Source organism: Zonotrichia leucophrys, chromosome Z (genome assembly GCF_028769735.1).
Source record: "Zonotrichia leucophrys gambelii isolate GWCS_2022_RI chromosome Z, RI_Zleu_2.0, whole genome shotgun sequence".
NCBI lineage: Eukaryota > Metazoa > Chordata > Aves > Passeriformes > Passerellidae > Zonotrichia > Zonotrichia leucophrys.
Window position 1 is genome coordinate 42,672,983 of NC_088200.1, and position 22,426 is coordinate 42,695,408.

The following is a 22,426-nucleotide window of genomic DNA, read 5'->3' on the forward strand; positions in this document are numbered from 1 at the left end:
CCATCACAGCAGCTTGGTGAATCAATTAAAAGTCTGTAGAGCAGGAAGGAATTCAGGTCCCTAGTGGTCTCTCTGCAGAGCTTGTCTCCATGGTGGCTCAAGCTGCCGCCGTGATCAGTCCTGACTCCTTGCTGCTATCTAGCACTTCAGATATGCCCGCATGCCAGGGTGCACTGCTCTGCAGAGACAGCCCATCTTCAGGTATTCAGAGATGGCTGAGATACCATGTGGAATTTGCAGGGAACCCCAACAAAGGAAGAGGTGAGAATCTTGACTCCATGTTTCAGAAGGCTAATTTATTATTTTATGGTATATATTATAATAAAAGAAAATTATATACTAAAATTATACTAAAGAAAGAGAAAGGAGACATCAGAAGGCTAGCAATGAAAGGAATGAAAAAAAAAAAATCTTGTAACTTCTCACAGCCACGACACCGCTGGCTGTCACTGGTCATCAAGTAAAAACAATTCACATGCTGGGTAAACAATTCTCTAAATCACATTCCAAAGTAGCAAAACATGAAGAAGATTAAATTTCCCAGCTTCTCAGGAGAATAGATCCTAGCGAAAGGATTTTTCAGAAAATATGTCTGTGACAATACCAGAGACATTAGTTGCACAGTAGTGTAGCATCAAGCATGCCAGCGTTCAAGAATCATTTGGGCAATGGTTTCAGAGATATGTTTTGGATCTTGGGGATCTCTATAGGGCTAAAAGTTGGACTTGATGATCCTTGTGGGTCTCTCCCAAACCAAGATATTCTATGATTCTATAATTCTATGACTCAGCTAGTTAGCTCTGAGCAATGGAGCATTTTAGCCCAGGTTAGACACTGTGCTAATGTACATTAGACATTGTGCTAATGTAATGATCCTGCTCCTGATACCCATGTGGTTGCATAATGTAAACACACAGAACTATGAAATATGTGCTGCAAGGAATGAAAAATTCATATCACTGTTTTACAATGCTGTAAATTACATTGTCATGTTTGTAACGAAAATTCTTGAAATTGTAAATGTACAAATTAGTTGACTGGTGCAATGTTTCTTGCAATAGGTGCTGTAATAGTGGCTTCAGTTTTTGCATACAGGGAGCCAACACTGATTGAGGAACACTATAGAGCAGAAGAGGATAAAAAGGGAAAGTGGAAAACAAAAGTTCATGGCCTCTTCGATTGCAAGTACTAGCGCACATGGAATGAAACTGGAAGTCATGACTTCTCTAGACAGCTTGTTCTAGTGTCCTATTATCCTTATAAATAATTTATTCCTCATGCCCAAACAAAACATAATCTCTGTCAGTTTTAAACTCTTGAACCTTGTCTTTTCACTACAGGCCCGATTAAAAAAACCCTTTCTATCTTGCCGAGCAACTCTACTTTCAGTATTAGAAGGCTGCGCTAAGAGCCCTTTCTTCTCCAGGATGAACAATCACTCAGGCTTTCTTCAGAGCAAAAATATCCAGCCCTTTGATCAATTTTGTGGCCCTCCTCTGGACCCATTCTAAAAGATCTAAAATCTGACACCTCAGATTACAGAAAAAGTTGGGCTATCTTCCCAAGGATTACCTTCACAACATCAGTGATTTGACAAGGGTTCATGCTGGAAGCCTTGCTTTGATTACTGAAAGTCCATCAAATGTGGTTATCAAGTCTACTGTGATAAAGTCATGGTAGGTTTGGCCACAGGGGGCAAAATTTTCCAATACATAAGGCATGTGATGGAAAATTATTAATTTAGATATTTGAATGTTGTATCTAGTGATATGAAGTTTCTAAAAGCATTTGTACTAACTTACCACTATTCTCACTTTTGTCTCCTTGCGAAAAGAGCGTGGTCTGTCTCTGTACAATTGCAGCTGGAAAATACAAGATCTCTAGGTCTGTTTAGACTAGACTAAACTCTAAATCTAAGTCTAAATTAATAAAGTCTCATTTTCAAATATTTAGGCTTTCTAGTTACACCAGCATTTCCATAATACCTTGTGGAGGGATAGAATGTAGGAAAATAAAGATAGTGCAGAAGGTAGTCTCACACCTGAGGAATTTCAGCTGTACTAATCACCAAGGTTGGGCAGGCCTGTCCTTAGTAGGCCACAGCTATGTCCAATGGGAAGATGAGCGCTACAAAAGAGTGGGTTAGCTGGTTGAGGAGAGAGTTGGAGTTTGTTGGCTGTACTGTGAAGAAGAAAGAGTCAGTGCTGTGAGGAACTGCCCATGCGAAATCACCAAGAAGGTATACAGCTTTTGCAATAAGATTGCAACAGTTGGTAAGCTTGACGTGATCTCACAGTAATTTGGGTAGAGAATTGTAGAGGGAGCAGTAAGGATGTGTTTCTGACATGGTCCTGTGGTGGTTTGGGAAAAAGTACTTAAATATTAAGTTATGTGATCGTAAGGTGATTCAGGAAGATGACTGCAGACCTAAGAGAAATAAGATGGTGGAGTCAGGCAGCCTGACAGCCTAAAATCCAGATGAGTTATAGCCAAGCAGACCTGAGCACCTAGAAGTCTAGACAATGTATGAGGCACCACCCCCAAGAAGAAGAATGCTGGATATGAGGAGTGGATGCTACACACTTTGCTTTTTTGGTGCTTTGGAGCAAGCCCTGTGCCCCCTGCCAGGGTATGGCTGCAGTCCAGAGGGGACGCAGCACTGTGCCAGATGCCTCCTGGATGGCAGTGTGTGCAGCCGGACACAAGTTGCGTGATAGAAGAGGCAAATGGCAAATGGCATGGCCACAGCAGCAGCCGGTGCCTCAGCAATAGCATGGCCCCTGAGGAGTACAGGGGAAGGTTTGCTAAGTCACTGCTACGTGAGCACTGTAACAAAAGCAACATGGATCTCTGAGAGGCAGAGTCAGACCTGCACAGGCAATATGTAAGAGAAGCCCTCTAAAACTGTATCTCCACAGTAACCTGATGTGATTTGGGATTGGGCTGTGGGGCAAGGTGCAGCCAGAGATGGAGCCCAGCGAAGCATTGAAAGCAGAAGGGAATGCTGCCTGGTCCGGACCTGACAGATTTTGACACCTGGGGCACAGGTGAGCCACTGGGGACACAATGGGAAATAACATATCAAGTGAAGAACAGATGGTTTCATCTACATGGAAAACAGAGCAGGGCAAGAGAGACTCGCAGTTGCCAGCTAATACTACAAAGACCTTTAAAAGGAAGAAGAGAATTATTAAAACAGCAGTTGGAGCTGGAGACAGAGTAGCTCTATCATTCAGTATGGTGTATTTGTTTGCTGATGCAACATGTGTGTTTTGTTTGTGAATTGCAACTATTAATCTTTGATTAGGTATAAGTGTAAAAGTTTTTATTCCATAAGCATGAAGTACACTTGACAGATACTGGATCAATGTTGTTCAAGTTGCATAGCTATTGATAAAATTATGTAACTGTTGATTTGTTAGTAGCCTAAAATATAGCCTTTAGCTTATTCTTGTAAGTTGCCTTATAAAATTGTACAGCCATTGATATTGTCAATATTTTAGAACTGTAGATATAAGGGTTTCTGATGATATGTATGTAAGTTGGGTAATGAATCAAGGTCAGCACACAGATGCATTCCAAAGTTAAATGGAAATTATGTAAAAGATGTTTGTACTGGGTTTACTATCTTTTGCAAAGGGCCCTGCAAAAGATAGTAAAACAACATTAGTTTATGAAAAGCCTTAGGTTGATGTTCTAGACTGTGAAAAGCAAAACTAAATCAGAATTTAGAAACGTATGTTCTTGCTGTGACTGTTGCCTGAACATTTGCATACTGTTAATCCTAAGTGAGATATGTGAATATGTTATAATATCAATTCACTCAAACATATCTTTCCAGAGATGTTGCAACTTTGTAATTAAAAGAAAAGGGGGAATTGTGGAGGGATAGAATGTAAGAAAATAGTGCAGAAGGCAATCTCACACCTGAGGAGTTGCAGCTGTACTAATCATTAAAGATTAAGAACAGGCCTGCCTTTAGCAGGGCACAGCTGTGTCCAGTGGGAAGATGAGTCCTACAAAAGAGTGGGTTAGCTGGTGGAGGAGAGAGTTGGAGATTGTTGGGTGTGATGTGAAGAAGGAGTCAGCACTATGAGGAGCTGGCCATGAGAAATCACCAAGAAGGTATGGGAGATTTACAATAAGATGACAAGAATACCTTAAATAAATTCACTATTTGCCCAGAATATCAGGGTTTTTTTCCATTACCACAGCCTTTGGGATTATGAAATTGTATGTAAGGATTATTTTGCATTGAAAATCATAAAAACAATGTAATTATCACAAATTAACACTGCAAAAGATCTATATTTTTAACTAATATTTGTGAAATATTTAGCTGGATGACCCCAACTAGAAGCTGGCTTTCATACTGTTACTATCTATAAGAAGAACAAATTAGTGTTTTACACACCTTTCCAATTATTTTTTTAAATACTTGAAAAACAATAGCAATTTAATATAAATTTACCCTCCTAATGCCTTGTTCTAATGCTACAATGAGAGCATGTAATGTCAAGATGTTTAGATTCAACCAGATTTCTTGTACTTTTCTCTAGTTTTAAAAAGCTGCACATGATAGAGGAAAAACATTTAAAGTGGGTATTGGTCAGCAGTTTCTCTGAGCAAACTCAGTGAGTTTTGTGTTCTTGTAATTACTGAAACATAAAGAATTTATTGAATCTGGTTATGATATTTAAAAGAATGTGATATCTTCACACATTCAAAATAACCTCACATTTAAAGCTACTGATAATCAACTTTCCAGCTTAGGAAGGGTGTTGAGATAGACAAATGCGTCTGAAGAAGGGCAGAAAGGCTGATGAAGAGTGTAGAACACAGGTGCTATGAGGCATGGCTAAGGGCACTGGGGTTATTTAACATGGAGAGGAGGAGGCTCAGGGGTGACCTTATTACTCTATGGTTGCCTGAAAGGAGGCTGTAGCCGGGTGAGGGTCAGTCTCTTTTTCTAGGTAACCACTGGCTGAATGAGAGGACAGAGTCTTAAGCTGCACCAGGGGAAGTTTAGACACGGCATTAGGAAAAAATTCTTCACAGAGTGATTGGGCATTGGGATGGTCTGCCCAGGGAGGTGGTGGAGTCACTGTCCCTGGAGGTGTTTAAGAAAAGACTGGATGTGGCACTTAGTGCTGTGGTTTAGTTGACAAGGTGGTGGCTGGTCATAGGTTAGGCTTGATGATCTCAAAGTCTTTTCAGTCTAGTTAATTCTATGATTCTGTGATATCTGTCAGCATTTTCACCTGCCAAAATAAGTATCTAATCACTTATCAAGATTACTGCACCTTCATCACTGACTTTTTATACTTTTGATAAGGTCCAAAACACAAGATAAAAACTATAAGTATGTTTAAGAAGTGTATAAAATTCTAGTTCCTGTGTGTCTGCAGGTAAACCATAACTCAGCCCTTTTAAGTGTTGCTCCATCCAACTTAGCATAGTCCTCCAGTCTGTTATGTTGGTCTGTTATGTGCATGTAGATTTAATGATGAACATAGAAATCAAGCAACAGCTGCTCTACAAACCTGCAACTTCACTATTAAGTGGACTATTCCACTAGTTGTTCCAAAGAATAGTAGAGAGCATTTATATGACAAAGCATATAAATTTCCTATTAAATCTCAGAGGAATTTATTTCTTAGTCTTTTTTCCCCATCTTGAACCGGCAGAGTACTCCATGTGTCTTCCTCATCCAGTCAAGACAAAAATCTTTGGTATGCAATCAGAGGGCTCAACCAAAATCAAAGACAACATTCCCAACACTGGACATTTTTAGAAATACAATGGGAAATATTGTTTAAAATGTATCCTTTCCCAGATTTTGAGGAAGGAAACATCTAAAATATAATAAATAAATCTGTTTTAAGGTTACAGATTGATGTTTAAAAGATATTAAAAACAGTGTGTCAGTCTGTCTTAAATAGCTTAGGATGCGTTCCCTTGGAAATTTTATTACATTTTAAAGTTCTGTCTTCTTGTCTTTCTGTGCTTTAAGGACATGACTTGTGAACATTCATGTATACTGTTTCCTGACTGTCAGCTTTTTAGCACGTTCATTTTTAATGGAATTCCACTCCATTTCATGGTGTGTTTGGGCAGCTGTAGATTAAAAAACTCATCTAAGAAGTGTCAAAACAACTTCAGTCAGATGTGATGGTAGGAGAGAGTTTGTTGTTTTTCTGTGCTCATGTACACACTGTGGTGCAGGATGTTTCTACTGTCAGAGTCATAATACAGAAGTTCTGATGCCATAACTAGGGCTATTTACACCTGACTTGGAAAAACCATGCCTGCTGTTAAATTTGCATTGTATAGCTGTTATGTCATTGCAATGAAATTTGTTTTTGAAATTATCCTGTGTCATCCTCATTCCCTTTCAGTGCATCACTATAGAGTGTTAAAAAAACAGCCAAATTGCTCAGTATATCAACCTACTAAAAATACCAGTCCAAGCAGCCAAATTGTGTAGTATATTTAATTATAAATCCCTAACAGATATCCATATACATCTATAACAGATATATATATATGTTTTATATTTAATTACAATCAAAATATAGATTCTTAAAATAGATTCCATTATTATTAGCAAGATGTGAGGACAATAACATAGTTCTTTTAAAAGAAAAAAAGGGCAAAGGAAATAAGTACTTGCACAAAATGATATTTTCTTACACCACAAGTAGCATTTAATTTTTTTATGTGGCTTGTAATTTTTTACCTTAAATATTACACTTCATAGTTAAAAATATTGTTTTGCCAGTAGATGTCAGTGTAACCATTGAACTCAACTATAAGAGTATATTCTTCATATTCACTACAGCAGACAAATAAAGGTATACTAATGAAAGTTACATCATGAAAAATTGTGATGGTTTGGGAAAATACTGAGTCTGGTTTTCTTACAATGTTTCATTTATAGCTTCAGAAGCTCTAAGGGATCTTTTGTTCAAAAAATGTCAGATGCATCTTCTTTACTCTCTGAACAGCAACCTTAATTCTCTAATTTTCCTTTTTTTTCTCCCCAAAACCTATTGAATGTACATTAATATGTAGCATTAACAGAAATACATATTGGGACTGGACTTCTTCCAAACACAACCTAAGATTATCCATCCAAAGGCACAGCTACAATTTATTAAAGATATGTGCGGTTTTCTCTGATTTTTCCAGGTAGAGTCCAGAGATGAGTGAACTGCATGGTGGCTAATATAGTTAGTTAATTTGGCAGGTAAGTTTAGAATACCATTAAAAATTAAAATAGCTTATCATACTGTTCTTCCTTGTTTTAAGTTTTCAAATGCCAAGGCTGTGATTCTTTCTTTTTTTCCTGCAATAGCTGATGCTAGTCATGATACTTTTAGCCGACAATTTGATTCTTCATGATCATTTAGAGGTTCGTGATGTCATTAACTGTTGACAGAGAAACACAAAACTCACTGCAAAACCCAAAGCCCATGCCAGAATGAAATCTCTGAAGATGTTTACCTGAAACCATAGAAGGAGAAGCAGAGATAAGAAAAAATATTAACAGTTAAATAGTTAGACCCGTAAAGTAACTAGTACAAGATACTATCAAATTAAATAAAGCCATTGTGGGTAAATTGCTATTTAGGTTTTTGGAAACTTGTGTTAGGACTCCCACAATAGAATAAAAAACAGAGCAAGTTGAAATGTAGAAGTTTCATCAAGCTACATGCTCCCATCTCCTCCCTGACTCCTGTTATCTCTGTCCTGTCTGTACACAAATGTCAGTTTCTTGTAATGAGGTGGAATATTTTGTGAATTGAGAAATGCACAATGCTTTATAGGATAATTTGCTAGGATAATCAGGAACAGGTCTATTATTGACTAACATACTTCTTGGCTTCATGAATCATAGATAGCTTAACATCTCTTCATCAAACTCAACAGACTGTATTACTTACAATCTCCCCAGTTCTCCTGAAGGCCAATAGTCAGTCCCACATTGCTGATTGCTACCAGACAGCTGACAGTTAAGGTGTATAAGTACATAATATGCAGAACAGGAGAATGGTTACAGAGTTTGGGATGAATATGCTTCAGTGACAATAAGTTCTCTGATTGGATATGCGAACAAGAAAGAAGAGAGATGAAATCAGGCACCCAAGACACTCTAGTTAGTACACAGCCTGGAAAATGAAGTTAGGATCAAAGTAAAGAATACTCCGTATGAAGGCACTAGTCTCTTAAAATCATCAGACCTGTGAAAGCAAATGGGACATAATACACAATACTGTAGAGCCTTTCACCCATTTCTCCAGTACTTCTATCAATCACACAGCAATGATACATGAGAAGGGCTCATCCTTGTGAAAGAGCAGCTTCCACTTGTTACTCTCTGAAGACCTAAACTCAAATTAGTCAGTGATATTTTGATAAAATTCAAGGAGAAATGTGATCCCTTCTGTACTAAAGTTGAAAAGAAAGATGCAGGTTTAGAACCATAGGCAGAAGATAAATTTCACACAATACTGCACAAGTACAGAGTTTTAGGGAGGGAAGGCTACATTTAATTAAACACTATCAGTTTTTACTTAAAAATATCTTTAAAAACTGATAGGCGGCTGCCTGTTTTCAGTTGTCAGGCTACATAGGCATTCAGACTTTGCTAATATTTTCTGGATTAATATTCATTTTGCATTGCCTGCACTGTAAGAGTAAGGTCAAGATCTTCATGCTATTATATGTGCAAGATCTTTTGATATCTTTCATAACCTTTGGTGGCTTTAATACCCCTTTGGTGGCTTGATCTCAACACTAGGTATAAAAATTTACCCCGGTAGGGAAATCATAAATTTTAATGATACTATCATACCCATCTAAGATCTCACTGTCACATGTTTCCCTTGCTCACTGCTGAAATAATGCTTTCCTTGATGCACCCTATCTGACCCAAAGATAGCTGTCCTGACCGTAGTCCTTAGAGGCACCTTTCCAGGCACATGTGAGCTGAGCTCAAACCACAGCCTTTGAAGTACCTGCTCAGCTGCTGACGAGTATCAAGATGCTATGCTGTGCAAAATGATAGCTCACCAGATGGTAGCATCACTTTAACAATGTGTGCAAGTTGGTTCATTCATTTCTTTCTGGGAACTCAGCAAGTACCAATAGCAACCTATCATAGTAATTCTTCACTGCCCTAAGATAGCAAGATTCTTCAATTTATATAGCTTTGCAATGAATACTTGACATAATTTGATGAGATATACACCACTGATAGCTTATTCAAAGGCTAAGCTAAGCAGGAGTGAATGGCTCTGCGCCTTACCCTCTATATTACTTGGTGGTGTTGCAAAAAGTAAAGGAACTGAGAAGTAGCATAAGGAAGGTAACAGCTCTTCAATTTCTTTTTCCTTCTGAAGACTGATATATCACTGCATTTACTGAAGAGGATCTTAAAGTGAGATTTTTCAGAGAAATCCGCAAATGGAATATGAAAAGCAGCCTGTCCTAATGAAGCTCTTCATAGCAACAGACATAAATGCGCCATCTGGTGTCAACAGTGGTTTTTCAATTATTTGCCTCAGTGATACAGTGGTAGAGGCAATACTTTCTTGGTACTGTTATAACAGTACCAAGGGGAAGTGGGGCAGAGACAGCACGCACCAGAGGATTCTCATGTGACAGCAGCAATCTTTATTGTTCCAGCCTAATTTATATAGAAGGTTTGAAACACCCTGGTCTAAACCACTGATTGGTCTGATCTCCTCACAGTCCAGGTTCCTGGCCAGTGAGATGTCTGCAGCTTAGGCAAGAACAAGTGGGTGAGGTCCTTGTGTAGATTTGAATTCAACCTGGATTTGAATCCCGACCTCGTCTGAGGACCTGTTTTACCTCTAGACTGGCCGAGGTTGGAGGTCTAATAGAGAGTTACTGACTGATAAGTACAGACACAACCAAATTTATTTGGCAGCTACAAGCTAGCTGCAATCGTGACAGGTACTAGGAGGAAGACACTGGAGTTCAATTCCATAAAGCATCTAGGTATCAAATTCCTAGCCCCAAAGCTTTCTTTGCTTAGATCTTCAACACTTAAGACCAGCTAAGGGGGTCCCAGTGCCCTGAGTTGGAGGACCATTACTGTGAAAAAGATAAGCACACTTAGGCCCTGTGCAGGATCTGCTGTTCCAGCTGGATCCCTCTAAGTCCATGGGGGCTCATGGGACTCATCTGAGAACACCGAAACTTCTGGCCAGTGTCATTGCAAGGTCTTTCTCAATGATTTTTGAATAATCTTGGACTCTAGAGAGATGCCAGTTGACTGACAGCTGGCGGATGTTGTCCCAGTTTCCAAGAAGGGCGAGAAGGACCATTCTGGAAACAACAGGCCTGTCAGTCTCACTTCAGTGCTTGGTAAAATTATGGAGAAGATTATTCTTCTGGGATTCATTAGAAAACACCTGAAGGACAAGCGAGTATTGATCAGAGCCAGCACAGCTTCATGAAAGGAAAGTCCTGCTTGTCAAATCTATTTCCTTTTATGACAAAGTAACATATCTAGCTAATCAAGGAGAGCCAGAACAAGTAATCTTTTAGGATTTCAGTAAAGCTTTCAATACTTTCGCAGTATCCTCCAGGAAGAACATGTCCTGGGCACATCACAATAAATGCCTCGTGAAATGGGTGAGCAACTGGCTCATGGGTTGGGCACAGGGGATTTCAGTGAATGGGGTGACAGCAGACTGGTGACCTGTCACTATTGGGGTTCCAAAGGGCTCCACCCTTGGCTCTGTGCTCTTTAACATCTTCAAAAATGATTTGGATGCAGGACTTGAGAGGATACTGAGTTTGAGTTTGCCAATGACTCCGAACTGAGAGGAGCTGTCTGACTCTCAAAGGCAGAAAGGCCCTGCAGAGACACCTTCATAAATTCAAGGGCTGAGCAAACCTCAATGACGTATTGTTTAGAAAAGAGAGTGCCAGATTCTGTATCACTGATGGGGCAACCCTGGATGTATGGACAGACTGGGGATGAGAGGCTAGAAAGTAGGGCTGTGGAAAGGGACCTGGGGGTCCTGGTTTATGGCAAATTGAACATGGGTCAGCACTGCAGCCAAGAGGGCCAACCCTGCCCTGGGGGATATCAGGCAGCCAGGTAAGGGGGGAGGGGATTGTCCTGCTCTGCTTTGAGCTGGGGCAGCCTCACCTCCAGTGCTGGGGGCTGGTATGGGCAATATAAGAAGACATTAAATTACTAGAGTATGTCCAAAGGAGGGCAATGAGGATGGTGAAGGGCCTTGAGGGGAAGTCATATGAGGAGTGGTGGAGATCACTTGGTCTCTTCAGCTTGGAGAAGACTGAGGAGAGACCTCACTACAGTCTAAAAATTCCATGTAAGGTGAAGAGGAAGGATAGGCAATGATCTTTTCTCTGTGGTGACCAGTGATAGAACCTGAGGAAAAGGCCTGAAGTTGTGTCATGGGAGGTTTATGTTGAATATCAGGAAAAGATTCTTCATCCAGAGGGTGGTTGAATACTGGAATGGACTCCACAGGGGGCTCCCCTCTTTCATGGGGGAATGAGTTCAAGAACAGTTTGGGCATCATTTTCAGATTCACAGTGATTGTTGTCCTGTACAGGGCCAGTAGTTGGACTTTGACAACCTTTGTAAGTCTCTTCCAACTCAGGATAATTTATGATTCTATTATTCTAACAGTTTGGTGAATTAAGCACTAGCCTTTATTCAGGGCAACAGAAGAAAAGCCATGTCCTCTGTCAAAAGCATAAGGACAAACAAATTGGTAGTAAATACAATGTGGAACTTGTCCTGTTGCAGCCTCCTGGTTTTATTTCTTTTCTAGCCAGTACTAGGTGCTGAACTAATAAAGATTGGCATATGCAAGAGTGAGCAAGTTTAGCTTGGTCAAAGTTCAGCGTTCACAGTTTCCTCTCATTCTCCATAGTGGTGCCCTCAGGACTGCAGTGCTATGGTCCCAAGAGCTTGGCATCAACCAAAGGTACAAACACTTTAAAATACTTAGACTTAAACATACTGAAAGTATGCATCATGAAAGTAATAGAATTGCATATGAGTGTGCATTGATGGAAGTAATAAGATGAGTTTGGCTGTTCATGTTGGCCAGACCCATTAAGAAAATACATAAAAAGAAAAAAATATACATCATCTGACTTGAAATGCAGATTATGTAGTTCACATCCATGGTAGAGCCAGTTCAGTATTTTCATTCACAAAAACATGAATAAAACATATTTTTAAAAGACAGAAAGTAGAGTCTTCATATAATTTTGACAAAAAGAGATTTTTAAAATAGAAAGTTACTGACTGATAAGTACAGATACAACCAAACATTGAAGGCATTTGGAAACCTAGCCCAAATGCAAATTTTGTCTTTGTGTCTGTAACGATCTAACTCAAAAGTAAGAAATGAACCTCACAAAGCCTGGAGGTAAGGCAGTAATAGAAATCTGGGTGTGAATCTGGGATTCTGATATGTGTCTTCACATACATACTGCTTTTGAGGGCACTCCCATCTTAATGTAAATGATGAATTCCTAAAATGTGTACCATATGATTTGCAGAATAACAACGCCCCAGTTTTGCATAAATTAAACAGCAAATCCTGATAACTAAGCTTTCCCATTTACATTATGCCTCAGTTCCAAATCCATGGGATATAAATGAGAGCAGCATATGGTCCAGAATGGGAAAGCTGTGGGACTTTCATGTATGCACCATGGGAGCAAATGGCTGTCCCACAGATGGTGCAGTATTCAGCTGCATCTCCTGTATGATGGATGCCAGCGCACAGGAGGATGAAGCCATGAGTAGCCTCTAGAGGTCCCCAATGGCAGGCATGCCTAGAACAGATGCTAGAGCTACACAAAGGGTTTGCAAGGGTAGATCTTTTTATATCTTGGCTTTCTGTTTCAGTGCTTGTCTGTATGTGGACATTTATGGCATAGCTGAATGATCTTTCCATAAAGCTGTACTATAGTTAGAATTTCTCTGTGACAGCAATAATAATAAAAATAATTTTATTTCAGATTAATCACTTCAGTTTTTACACAAGCAGTGCAGGGAACAGAGACACTTTTTGAGTTTTTTTTAAACCCTCTTGGCCTGGGACTGTGAAAAGAAATTCGTAAAGCAGAACAGATGATAAAGAAAGGTCTGAGATTCTACTTCAATATTCCAGAGACTTCCATAGGCTCAAATTATATGCCATGCCATACACATTGACAGAGGTGAATATTGAGACACAGCCAACAGGGACAATATCACTGATAGGAAAGTCAGAAAAATCTTTATGTGAAAAGTAATTCAGTCCACTGTTATATTCTTAAATATCAGGTTCAGTTATGTGGACAAGATATTGAAAAGAAAAAGAAATTTCATTTCAAAAACTGCTCTGTATTTACCTGTGAATCCATAGCCAGCTCTAAACAATAAAAAAGTTAGCCCACAGGGATCCTAGCAGACTGGTGTGTGTCCCATCAGCTATAATCAAAACACGCATATAAAGCAGCAGAAAATTGTCACAACAAACAAATAAGAAAATACTTGTGCAAAATGACACTGAACTTAGTGAAGCAAGGCACTGTGAGCATACAAAACTCCTCTCCCTGGTCTTCCTCCCACAGCTAACCATATCTCTCACACCCTGCCTGTCCTGCATGCACTTTCCTCCTCACCCCTCTCCCATTTCCTCCTGACCCCTCTCCCATTTCCTCCTCCTACAGCCTTGCTCCTTTGCCCTCCAGATGCTTTCATGAATATAGTGTTGCTGGCATCAATATTCTTACCACAGACTGGGAACTTGATATCCTTTTGAAATTGCCTACCTGGGCAGCAAGGGACAGACTTCCATATGAGTTTTGGAGAAAGCAAGTGGTGGGAGCTAGGCAGGAACAGAAAGGATTGATCCTTCTCTATTATCAGAATGAGGATTTATGGATCAGAGCCTGGCAAGCAGAAAAGATAGCAGACACATGCTAAAGTAGGCATGGGTGCAAAGATGTGGCAGCAGCAGACTGTGTGGTTAACTCCATATGGTGGGCATGATACTGTTGGGGAATGCTCCCTGCTGACTCTGCTTCAGACCCCAAAATCTTCTCCCATATGCTTCGCATGAAATATGTCTCCTCACAGTTTTGTCTCCTTACCCTTTTTTCCCCTCATTCTACAAAACAGTTTTCTTTCATAACAGAATTAGAGTCAGCAAACTTCCTTATAAGAATTCACTTCAGCCCTTCAAAAAGCTGTGCTAGCATTTTCTAAGGACAAGGGTCAAGAAAGAGCAGGGATAGATCAGGAGTTTTTTGCCCTTGTCCAGGTGTAGCTAAAATCCCAGTTCATCCATTCAGCAAATAAGAAGAATATGATGGATAGACGGAAAATTTTATAAAATCTTGCTATGTTTGACATCACAGAACAGATGTGGATCTCAGATCTCTAGCAGGTTCACTGCACTGTGGGAATCTAAAGAAAAGAGGTTTTTCTGTGTGGTCATTCTGTAAATCAAGGGCAGACAGTATGTATGTTATAAAAACTCAATCCCTGAATTCCAACCCCCCCAGCCCACTCCCTCCCCCCCCTCCTTGTCTTTCCTTTATCTATTTCTTTGATACATTTTTTTTCCAATTTGTGTTTAGAGTTAGTTTTATTAAGGACATTCGGCTTCATCCTACTTTTCTGTTCCAGACATCTGGCAGATTTTTTATTCTAATTTGCTTTTTTCTCTCTTAAATAGTGGTGAATCATTTTTCTCAGCCTTTCACTAGTCTTTTCTTCAAAGTGTTTTGAGATTTTTCAGTATTCTTCTTTTCTGTGAAGACCTTTTCCCCATTTCAATTCCATTTTTGGGAAGGGATTAGTTCAATCTCTCTCCTTCTACCTTTCACTTTTTCGTCCTGAAAGTCTCACTATATTTGGAATTAAAAAGCCCTTCTTTCACAGATTGCCATTATTGAAAACAATGCATCTACACAGACTGAAAATTACAGTCATTTGCTGGGTACAGAACTGTCATTAAGAAGCCGTTTGGTCTTCAGCAGATCCATAAACACCCATACATACTATCTAAATAAAAACATGACATGTATAATGTGATTTAGTGTTCCATATTTAAAAATTTCACAGTTAAGTGTGCATGACAGTATAAAGTCAACTGCCCTCTCCACTTCCAAAGGTGTCCCATAGGGGACTAAATGTATTCCTAAGTATTTTTCTAAGAGTCAGTGAAGTAGCACAAAAGCAAAATCTTGCAGAGAGTGTTCTGGTAGACATCAAAGACCCATAAGAGATCTAAATTTGTGAAGTATAGTGAGAGTTAAAAATAAAAAATTATTGTGTGCATAACTGGTTGCTATTTTTTTCCTAATTATAGAATTTGAATTTATATTCTCATTTTTTATTGCTACATTTACTCAGTAGAATCTTCCACTCACAAAGTTATACACACAATGCTGACAAGTTGTATTTGATACGGGTAGAGTCATGAGTCAATTTACTTAAACATTTAATCATTAGACCAAGTTTCACTTTAAAAATAAAGGATGAAAGGCTAACTAGATTTCTAGGCACTCACAATAAATTTCCAAATGAAAAATGCATAATCTTCTCAGTTACAATAGTATAGATCAAAATTATGACCCTTTTCTTCTACCAGTTTAATTGAGAAGGCAATTAATCTTAGTAATTTTTTTTCCATTTCTTTTTTTTTTGATGTAAGATCACCTAAAGTTTGATAACTTTAGTAAAGCCAGGACAAGCAACTTATTTCTTAATATAGAAAATGTCCTCTAGTAGCTAAAACACAATAGAAAAAAAATCCTTCATCATGAAAATGTAGCAAATCAGCTCACTGCATTTAAAGCCCCAAAGTTTAAATTTGGCCTGCCTATTGACATCCAAGTGAGTAATGAAGGAGTTTTATTTGGAAACACATTTGGAAAGCATTCAACCCAGTTTTGGCAGCAATAATTTCACTGCAGTTTGGGGAGAATTTCACCTTCTCGGAATGTGCAATCTGCTGGCATTAACACAGAAGTAATCTACCAGAATCTTGTGATCTTGTTCTTAAACAGATTCAATGAGCATTTTGGGAAGAGTCACTAAAAGGACACACAGTATCTCTTCTATTTCGAACATAGTTTATCATCTTTGCTCTCAAATACAGAATGTCAAAGTCTTAAGAAGGACTTTTCAACCAAGAAAGTATTTTTTTGCAATTATAATACAGAGACGACAGCATTTGGAGTTGAATTTACAATTTACTCATTGCTGCCTCTCTCACTGTAATTAATGTGGTCAGAAACAACTTCCAAAAACAATTCCGTCTCATGTAATTTTTTTTTCCACACAGTTACACCAGGTCTTAAACTTCATTTTCTTTTATTTACCAGAAACTTAAAGAAAAACTATTTTTGATTGTATTTAATTGTCTCAGTCAAAGGATCACAGGATCACAGAATGCTTTGGGTTAGAAGGGACCTTAAAGGTCACCTATTTCCAACATCTGTGCTGTGGTCAGAGGCATCTTCCAGTAGAAGGATCTTAGAAGCAAATTGGGGCTGAGGCTAGCCAGCACCCCTAGAGAGAGCCCAGTCCCACCTCTCCTTATTAGAGGCAGAGCAGAGCACCCAGGGCAGAGACAGCTGCAGCACGTTGCTCAGGAGTATGTCCAGTAGGGTTTGATTATCTCCAAAGACAGAGACGCCACAGCCTTTGTGGGCTCTTCATCAGCGTTCAACTGAGATTGTCATAAGGAAAAAAAAAAAAAAGGTTTTTTAAAACTTATGTTTAAGCAGTATTTACTGCATTTCATTTCAGTTTGTACCCATCACTTCTCATCCTGTCACTGATCAAAACTGAGAAGACTCTGTCTCCATCTTCTTTAGTGCCCCATCACACATTATATACATAGATTAGTGTCTCCTGACTCTTCCTTAGGGCAGAGAGTTTCAGAAGTCTCAGCCTGTTTTCATATGACAGATGCATCAGTACAGCAAATTTTTAGTGACCTTTCACTGTAATTTCCATATTATGTCTATTTTTTTTCTTGTACAGGAAAGCCCAGCACTGGATCCAGCATTCCAGGGATGGTCTCACATTGCTGACTGGAGAGAAAGGATCACATCACTTGGTCTGTTTGTTACACTTTTTCTAAAGTTCCAGACACTGTCAGATTTCCACATGGGAAGGGCACACTGCTGACTCATGGTCAGCGTAGTGTCTACCAGGACCCCCTTCTGCAAAGCTACCTTCCAGCTAGTTGGCTCCCAGTCTTTATTGCTGAATGGAATTGTTTCTTAACAGATGAAGACTTTGCTTTTCACTCATTTAAATTTGTGGAATTCCTTGAATCCCACTTCTGCAGTGAAGTTTCCAGGTCTCTCTAAATGGCAGCAAGTACAACTGATGTAATTAGCCACTCCTCCTGGTTTTGTATCTTCAGCAAATACTCTGAGTGTGCACTATGTCCCACCATTAAGATCATTAAAACAGGTATTAAACGCTGTTGGATCAGCTACTGACTCCTGTAGGAAACCTGTAGAGATTATCCTCTAGCTGGAGCTCCTGCTGCCCTTACATCTCTTTGTCTAGTAAAGAGATTTTGACAGCTTTCAATTCACCTCACTGTGCATTTATCTAGCCCCTACCTCCTCAGTTTGTCAGCATTTTCTGTGATAGTGGCAAAACCCTTGTTAAATCAAGCTAAATAGCATCTACTTCTTCCCCCACCCAGCCCTCGTCCATAAAGCACTTTTTATCATTGTAGAGGACTACAAGAATGATCAGACATGATCTCACTTTATATATCCAAATGGATTTCTTCAAATACCCTGCTTGTCCTGAATATGCTTTGAAAAATTTTTCAGAGTTTTTAGTACACAATCATCTCAGAGATTAAGGTGAGACTGAGCAGTGTTTCTTCAGATACTCCTTGCCCTTCTTGAAGACAGGAGTGATATTTAATTTCTTCCTATCATCAGGGATCTTTCCTGATCACCATGATCTTGGAGAGAGAACCAAGAGTCATTTCACAATGACCTGGGCCAGCTCTCTCAGCACTCGTAGGTACATTTTGTGAGGTCCCAGAACCTGTGTGTGCCCAATTATTTTAATTGTACCCTAGACAGATCCCACTCCAGCAAGAGTAAGTTTTCTTTGCTCTAGATTTATGTTTGTTGGTTTAAACTGACTGTTGCATAAATTTTAAAATATTTTTCAGAAGGGATTTGATCAAATGACTGAAGAATTTTAATAATCACCTAGACACAACACCTCCGCATCACTACTTGAAAAACTGATACTAAAACTTAGTAGTACTACTTTTGCAATTTTTGAACAGAAAAGTTAAGAAAACCATTTTTTTGGGAGGAGTAGGAACAGGCAAGTTGGCTGAATGTTAAAAGTTTTGAGAAAACTAATAGCCTAAGAAGTCCTTCATGTGGAGCTTAAATCAATTAAATCAGAATGCAGTACTGAACAAATTTGAATCAGTGACCTTTATGAAATGGACTTTTCTCAGATATCCAAGATAGGCAAAAAACTGTTAAATATCCAAAATGGATCCACAACAAGACTGTCCAAGTGAAATGAAATGCAAATGGAATTATTTTTGAAATCTGTACCTCCAGGAGCAGGTCAATACAGAGTCATGAATGTGTGTTGATCTGGCTCGCATCCACACAAGAACTTACTTGGGAAAAAGAAGACAGTGGATACTGTCATCAAAATATCATCTTCTGCCAATACTAAGATTTTTTTCTACAGAAACAAGGGCTTATTTTGAGAAAAACAATTGTCTTTTAAATATAAGAACTTGCCTAAGACAAGATTAAAAAATAAGTGCCCCAAGCTTGAAGAGTATGAAAAAACCTATCCCAAAAAAGAACAAAACATAATATGTAGAGCTTATAACAATAAAACTTCCAATAAAACAAAACTTCTGCACATCTGTTAGTGCCATAGGCATTATCCAATGTGCAATGCAGAACCATCACATTTATGCCAGACATGAAATAAAACTAGACGAATCTCTGAAAGTACAGTGCATCAGCGAAGATGAAGGATTAGATGTAACTTCACTGTCTAGATCAATCTCTGTTCTTTCTTTGCATTTAAGCACACCACTAATTGCCATATGATATGTAGCTCAAAGTAAAAGGAACAGTAAAAAAGTTTGATCCATACCAGCTGCCAATGAGTTGGTTTTATGCCAACATTAGTAGGATGTGCAGGAGCTGTGTTGGGATTTAGTGGCTCTGCAAAAATATCTGCATGCTGAAAACTTCAGCTCTATGGAGTTATCTGTTTCTGCTGGGTGTTACCTGACCGGAAACAAATGCTCACCACCCAGAAATGTACTTTACTTTGATACAATTCAGGAAGGAATGTTCTTTGGGGAGAAGGAAAGACGGAAATGATCTGGGAAACAATGATAAATGTTGAAATCAACCATCAAATCTACATACAAATATACTCAGTGTGAGATCAGGAAACAGGAAATGTGCATAGTGTTTATTACCCACACACAGCAGTGAGACCAGCTGCCTACATGTCCTGGAGTGGTCAGGATAATCCTGTAATTAACAGTGCACTTCAATAGGGAAAAAAAAAAATCTAGTCATCTCATTCTTGATGATGGATGTGTGGAGGAAGAGGGCAGCAAAGAGCATTTGAAGATCACTGTTAGGAATTTCTGAGGAGCTGATTCCATGCTGTGTTCACAGTGCAGTTTTTCTGTGCACAAGCACATCCTCGAGCAGTTCAGATACCTTCTAGAGGTCCTGTGTCAGGACATCCTGTTTCTTAACAGCAGATATACAAGCTGTATTTCTCTTAGAAGCCAAGATATGCTACTGTAGAATGTAACACTAGACCTAATTCTACTAGTACCTGGTGCCAACAGAGATATACAAGTATGATAGAGATATAAAGTTATGATTAACTCTTTTAATTTTTAAAATACTATTTTTATGCTACCACTCCTCACCATGAATAGAAAAGGATTTCTGAGATCTCAATAGCCAAAATGATGGAGTTTACTATAAGGGGAGATCCTTTTTGTAGGGATGGCCAATGTAGAATTCCTCTCTGGAAGACACAAAATTGCAAAACCATTTCATTTTTTTTTTTTTATGTGTAATGGATACTCTATTCATCCTCTATGCACTGCAACTTTCTTCAACTTTGAAATTCAATATAATGAGACAAGCCTTTTTAGAGAACAGGATTAAATCTGCAGAACCACTAGCAGGTTATATCCTTTACTCCTTCATTCACACAAACAAATATGTTGCTACTGAGAAACAGAACATCTTGGGGTTGACTGAGGACAAATAACTTCCACTGATTTTTGCTAGATATGAGAGTGAGAGTAGTTTGATGGCAGGACTGCATAAGGGAAGGCACAGGGTTCAATGATTCATCACAAGTGAGCCATACCTGCAGTATTTTAAAGTGAAAAAAATCAGTTCATGCAAAAACTGTCATACCCATGCCTGTTTTTGTAAGGCTTTTTTTTGAGTTAGCCATCTCAAAACTCACATTTTGTAAAACATATAGTAGTAATGATTATTATCTGAGAGCAGCACTACAAAAAAGCCTCACTGACTAAGCCAAGCTGTGAAAATGAGCAGGAGGGATAACATTTCTGATTTTAGGCAGAGATAGTCTTAATTCTCTCTCTACTTGGTTTTCACTTAACCCACGATGTTACCTGAGAAGAAGCGCAGCCCAGCTCTTCTGATGCTGAATAGCAGAAGAGCTAGTGTAAAGATATAACTTCCAAAAAGCACAAATCCTACCCTTTTGGGGGTAAGACTGTCAAATATTGCATTTTCCAGATACATTCCATGCATACAGTTAAAATCACTAAATGATATTTCACTTTGCTCTGACTGATGGTGGAAAACACAGAGGGCAACTTAAGTCTTTTGGGGCTCCCCTCTACTTCCTACACCCACAGAAGACATTAATGTTGCTGTTTATTCATCTACCTTGATGCTGTATTTTGTTCTAGAATTGTGTTCATGAAGTGAATGTCAAAATCATGTCATTATGACCAAAAACAAATGAACAGTGCACAAATTCTCAGTGAAGTTTAACTTATATACTGTAATGGAGACATGAACATTTAAAAATACTATGCTGTACTCTGCTCCAAGTTCCTGCTAGTGTAACAAGAGATGAAGGGTTAAAAATTTCTCCTTGTCCTTTCAAAAGTTCTTCTTGTTTTTAAGCTTAAAACAGCCTCCAGCTCATCTATGTCTCCCAAAAGGGAGCTGTTTGCAAACAGCTCTTTTCTTTTGTCGCTGTCTATAGCCCTGCCTGCACAGACCAGAGCCTTCATTCTCCCAGCCAAGCCAAATGGGTTGCAATTCCCCTTGGACTTCATCCACAAATCCCCCTAATTGGCAGGAGAGATTGCCATTGAGTGGTGTGAAGGACTCTTTCCTCCACAGGGGTTGATTGTGCTGCCTCCACAGGACTACCCGCACCTGCCAGCCGGCAGAGCAAGGAGCCAGCATTGGTCACCATCAGATACGAGCCTCCTGCCTAGTTAGAATACAATGCTTTAAAGAGCATGTAGAAGACTACATGGAGTGCACTTGAATATAGCACTATTTTTTTGTGACGAGCACTATTGCGCTTGGCACTCAAAACGAGCCAACCGTTGCAATACAATGTCCTTCGATGGACCGTGTGCACTAAATAGTGAGTATTTAATGGTACCTAAGCAGTGGTGTCATCAAGAGATTACAGCCAGAGTAAAAGCAAGGAGTAAGTGACAGTGTATCAGAGGTCAGCACTGTGTCTTCCACGTGTATCACCCATGAGAGCATCCTTTGCAGTTCTCCCAGCTCCAGGATGGTAACTGCAGGAGAAAAGGTTTGTCCATAGAGGTATATAACCATGGGGAAAAGCAAGCCAGAGAAAAATGCTCGGGAGCATCACTTTCTGAACTGGAGGGTACTTACCAGCAGTGAATGTGAAGAGCCATGTGGGTTGGCAGCAGTCAGTTCTTGCTTTCAGGACCATAATGTTCAATGCACAATAGTAACTCTTTTCAAGCTGGTGCAGCTGTTCAGCTCCATCAAGCACCTACTGAGTTGAAGGGTAAGTGCTCTATTTGAACACTGAAGTCTCCATTTCGAAAGGCAAATGAATTTCCTGAAACCTGCAAAAGCCTTAGCAAGTCATGCAAATACCATACATGAGTTGGTCATGGTAATTTGAACACTTAATTTGGATACCCGTTTTTTCAATTAAAAAAAAAAAAAGAGGAACAAGAAAAAATCCCTGTATTCCATCTGTCTCTAACTAGCTAGCCATTTTCAGTCTGTTTGTAGGTCCACAATACAGTGTGAGCTTGGAAGGCAAGTGGGCTAACCAACTTTATAAGACTAAATAGAA

The 22,426-nt window shown here is 39.1% G+C and overlaps 1 long non-coding RNA gene across 2 annotated transcripts; it reads left to right on the forward strand.

Moving 5' to 3' along the window:
- Positions 1–4,033: 4,033 nt before the first annotated feature.
- LOC135459840 (uncharacterized) lies at positions 4,034–17,609 on the forward strand. 2 transcript variants are annotated; one of them, XR_010443106.1, is made up of 3 exons: positions 4,034–4,125; positions 7,192–7,249; positions 17,072–17,609. It is a non-coding gene; the product is annotated as an uncharacterized LOC135459840 (long non-coding RNA). The 2 variants fall into 2 exon arrangements; XR_010443105.1 differs by lacking the exon at positions 17,072–17,609 and adding an exon at positions 9,405–11,339.
- Positions 17,610–22,426: the final 4,817 nt, after the last annotated feature.